The sequence below is a fragment of the Oratosquilla oratoria genome, chromosome 22 (assembly GCF_046742065.1).
Source record: "Oratosquilla oratoria isolate Oo_2021 chromosome 22, ASM4674206v1, whole genome shotgun sequence".
Classification (NCBI taxonomy): domain Eukaryota; kingdom Metazoa; phylum Arthropoda; class Malacostraca; order Stomatopoda; family Squillidae; genus Oratosquilla; species Oratosquilla oratoria.
The window spans coordinates 42352895-42357894 of NC_134798.1; the positions used below are offsets into that span (position 1 = coordinate 42352895).

Genomic DNA, 5000 nt, shown 5'->3' on the forward strand with positions numbered 1-5000 from the left:
TGTGTGTGTGTGTGTGTGTGTGTGTGTGTGTGTGTGTGTGTGTGTGTGTGTGTGTGTGTGTGTGTGTTTACGTAGTTTACCTAGTTTTTACCTAGTTCTATTATACGGGAAGGGTTTCAGCATCTAGATTATTCTTAAATTCTTGTATGGTTTTTGCACATACTATTGTGTGTGTGTGTGTGTGTGTGTGTGTGTGTGTGTGTGTGTGTGTGTGTGTGTGTGTGTGTGTGTGTGTGTGTGTGTGTGTGTGTGTGCGTGTGTGTGTGTGTGTGTTTGTGAATTGAAGGGATGGATTTCCGAGAAGGAAACAACCCGCATCTGAAGTGCCACACCCTTCTGGCACTGATGCAGTGCCACAGTGAAATGACGAATCACTGTGTAGGTGAAATGAGTGTCTATGATCGTGGTAATGACGCACACGCGTACACACACACACACACACACACACACACACACACACACACACACACACTCACTCACTCACACACACACACACACACACACACACACACTCACACACACACACACACACACACACACACACACACACACACACACACACACACACACACACACACACACACACACACACACACAGGTATGATAAATTGAAGAGCAAAAACAGGACTCCACAAGCGTTGCTCCTTCCGTATACTCCAAAGTACTACATATAGATAATACAATTTGGTAAATACACAGTCACACACACACTCATACACACACATACATACACACGCACACACACATAAACACACACATACACACACACACACACACATACACACACACACACACACACACACACACACACACACACACACACACACACACACACACACACACACACACACACACACACACACACACACACACACACACACACCAAAGATAGTACACATTTTTAAAGGACTAAAAGTAATTAATTTTCACACCCAAAGATTCCCTGTAACATAAATAAAATTGTCTGAAAACAACCAGAGGAAAATATTTCAAGCTGGCATAAGGTCCCGATGAATTAATTTCATTATTTTTCTTTTTCAATCAGTTGTCAACAAAATTGTACTTTTTGTCATAAGTGGTCAACCGCATTAGACTTTCGTTAACATCAACCACGGGTGATAGAAACAGTCAGTCTGTTGTCATGTGATTTTATCTGTCAATGGAAGTGCTCACCCTATCCCCCTCTCCCTTCCCCTCCCCCTCTCCCCCCTCCCCCAGGACCAAAGAAGATCGTCATAAGCCAACCAGAAGAAAACGAATGGTGTCTGCCACCATTTCGTTTTATTGTTTATGTTTTATAGTCGATGACATCGTGTATTCCATTGTTTGTTTTTAACGTGGCTTCAGTGAGCAACGCTTCAGAGGAAGACTCCTGAAGCCTGTTCAGTTGAGACCAATGCTTCACTACGTGTGGACCATGGCCCAACTGAAGGACCACAGAAGCTCACTAATTGGTCCACAATCCGAAAGATATAGCCTGTGCGCTGCAAGAAGTCCGTTTAGTGTATGATACGTGGCAACAGCGCTTTTTCTCCGCCATGTTGCCACGTCGAGGGGTACAAGTGAGACATGTGGGATGGGGTATAGGTAATCGTTGTTATAAACCTATAAAGTGATGTTCATTGTACAATACGGCTTCCTATACTATATGCAGAATGTAAAAATCAATTTCAAATAGCACATAGATGGGAAATGAGAGAGAGAGAGAGAGAGAGAGAGAGAGAGAGAGAGAGAGAGAGAGAGAGAGAGAGAGAGAGAGAGAGAGAGGAAAGCGCAGACTATAGTTGACTTAATCTCCGGAAGGACAGCCAACAGAAGTACATAAGTGATGAGGTACATGACTTAGACAGTAGAATGAGAATCTTGACATAGAGTGTTATCTATCAGCTGAATGAAATAGTCTGGTATTAACTAGAATAAACGTAATGAATTTATCTTTATTGCATTGGTTTTTAGGAAATAGAAACTAAATGAATGAATGCATAGATGAATACATAAATAAATAAAATAATATATAAATAAGTAGATAAATAGATAAATAAATGAATTAGCAAATAAATAATTCAGTTAATTAATTAATCAATAGCTAAATAAACAAATTGATAAATGAATAAGTAATTAGATAAAAATAATAGATTAATGACTACTTGGGTTTTAACCAAAACAAAATATGGGAGTTTAATATCTTCCCATATTTATCAAAGACAATATGAAACTTTAAAAAGATAACAAAATATAAAGAATTAGAAATAAAAAAAAGATTAACAAACAGAATTCACAGCAATCGTCTCCTTTTTTTCAGTTTTGTTTTTTTCTTTTTTTAGGTTTCAGATTGTGTTTTATCCAAGTCGACTTTTATGGCGTTGTGTTTTCTTATCTCTTTTGTCTTTTTCTCATTTTCTTAATTCCTTGATATCCCACGAGATAGGACAACTAAAACCAGGATATTTTTGGATCAAGTCGTAGTTGAATGGATACTTTTTTATTCTTGACAATTTTGTTTTTCTGTCGTTACTCACAATTTTAACCCTAAGCTTCTTGTCCATCTCGGCGTCTTATCTCTATCCATCAAACACCATATCTCTTCAATCTTCAATCTTCAATTTAAAAAATAAATAAATAAATAAATAAATCCACCAAAAAATTTGCACACTATCACAACACTGGTGTCAACATTATTCACCACCATTCCAGAAATCACCCGGAAGAATTACGATACAATCCGGTGTTTACCTGTACACAGGTTGTCAGATTGCAACTGACTAGTACGGATTCCAGATTCAGACTGAACAGTCTGGAAGGACCAGAACGTCAACAAGAACAAGGTGAGGATCCAGGCCACCTTCAACTTCCAACTGACTCGGACAGAACGGGAGGCAAAAACTATGTCGGGGATTTTACCGCGAGGGACACAACACGCCACCAGAACATGGCCCCCACCACGCGCGCTCTCGCGTCATTCGAGTCTTTCTTCGTCTTCGGAGTTTTTGTGCTCTGTCATGAGTGTTTGTGTATGTGTTTGTGTGTGCGTGTGAATGTGATGTTGCTGTTGCTATGAATTGCACTTTACCAGCGCTTCTCTCCCCTTAGGACAATCTTGCGCCGGTGTCCTATGTGCTATGGGTACTATGCGATGTAATGTTTATACTCGTGGACTTCCGTTGTTATTAATATATTCTAATAATCTCCAACTGAACACCAACTTAACGCGCCTGCACTATCGTAGGATGCAGTGGAGAAGAATAAAATCACCTGGCGGCAGCCAGAATAAATGGAAAGGGGCCACCCAAGACGGAAGGGGATGTTGTTGTTGATGCGAAGTCATGTAGATTGATGGCGCAATATCTCGCCTGGCAATAAGTCTCATTTACCCGTCGCTTTATATGGAAAACTAAACTTTATGTCCTTCTTCCATTGTCTTGTTTCTTAACATTCTTTTTTTTTTTTTTTTTTTTTACCAATAAATCTATTTCCTTTTATTGTGTTTATCAGATGTAATCATGTCTCCTCTTACCCTTTGTGTGTGTGTGTGTGTGTGTGTGTGTGTGTGTGTGTGTGTGTGTGTGTGTGTGTGTGTGTGTGTGTGTGTGTGTGTGTGTGTGTGTGTGTGTGTGTCTGTGTGTGTGCGTGTGTGTGTGTACCTGTGTGTACCTGTGTGCTTGAGGAGTCAATAGATCGACTGTCTATGGTCGATTCATGATCGACTTCGACAAAATCGAGCAGACGTCACATTTCGCACAAAAACATCCTCAGGACAAAACATCTGCGCATAGCCTCTGCGCATCGGTCATGCGCAACAGTCATGCACCATGTGTCTTCCATGCAACATCCGGTTCTCTGGAACCGAATGAAACCGGATCAGTATGGACCTAACCGAAGATCGACCAAATCCGGAAACAGCACATCATAAAGATGTTCCTTAAGCTTTGATCGCCGCTTGACCCAACCCTTATTGTCTGTGAACTTTCTCTTTCATCCTAACTTCCAATCGTCTCCTGACACCCTTCTAGAAGGAAAAGGGTTATAATCCCATCTAGATTAACCTTTCAACCCCTAGAAAGATTTTCTCTAAGTTAAGCTAAGTTACTATCACGTTAGAATGAAATTATTAAAGAAATTGAATATCAAGCCCTCATGCAAACATGAACAGACTTTCCCTCTTGCTGAATCTTGGGGGTCATGTCCCTTATTAGTGAAACTATTTTTTTTTTTTTTTTTTATCTCCAAGAGGTCAGGCAGAGAGAAATGTCCATGACCACAGTTCATGACTACTTTCTCTGGAGCCAGGCGATTTTATTCGTCTGAGAGGAAAGCCTACTCAATCCACAGAGAAAGGTTAAATTCAGTTAAACCGGGATTAACAGTTTCCTTAACCAGATTAACTTAAACTATATATAAACACCCCTTCATCCACTATTTTCAGAGAAAAGTTAAATTCAATTAACCTGGGATTAACAGATTCTTTAATCAGATTAACTTAAACTAGATAAGAATACCCCTAAACCATTCTTTCATCAGAGAAAAGTTAAATTTAGATAACCTAGGATTAACAGTATATTTAATCAGATTAACTTAAACTACGTAGATACAAATACCCTCCAACCACTATTTCCACAGAGAAAAGTTAAATTTCAATACAAGATTAACAGTTTCCTTAATCAGATTAACTTAAACTAGATATAAACTCCTCCAACCACTCTTTCCTCAGAAAAAGGTTAAATTCAAATAACCCAGGAATAATGTATCTTCAATCAGATTAACATAAACTAGATTTAAAAAACACCAACCACTCTTTCCACAGAGAAAAGTCAAATTTAAATAACCCAGGATTAACAGTGTGTTTAACTAGATCAGATTTAAAGTTAATTTTAAATAACTCAGGATTAACAGTATGTTTAACCAGATTAACTTAAACTAGATACAAACACCCCACCCATTCTTTCCACAGAGAAAAGTTAAATTCATTTAACCCGGGATTAACAGTTTCCTTAATCAGATTA

The 5000-nt window shown here is 38.8% G+C and overlaps 1 protein-coding gene across 4 annotated transcripts in view; it reads right to left on the bottom strand.

Moving 5' to 3' along the window:
* Positions 1–5000, bottom strand: part of LOC143037487 (uncharacterized) — a 66741-nt gene that overhangs the window by 14224 nt on the left and 47517 nt on the right. Inside the window, exon 1 of one of the 4 annotated variants that reach the window (XM_076205784.1) lies at positions 2734–2815. The exons of the other annotated variants lie outside the window; for them this stretch is intronic. The gene's annotated coding sequence lies outside the window, so the exon portion shown is untranslated. Of the gene's footprint in view, positions 1–2733; positions 2816–5000 lie in introns of those variants that run through there. 4 annotated transcript variants of the gene reach the window in all.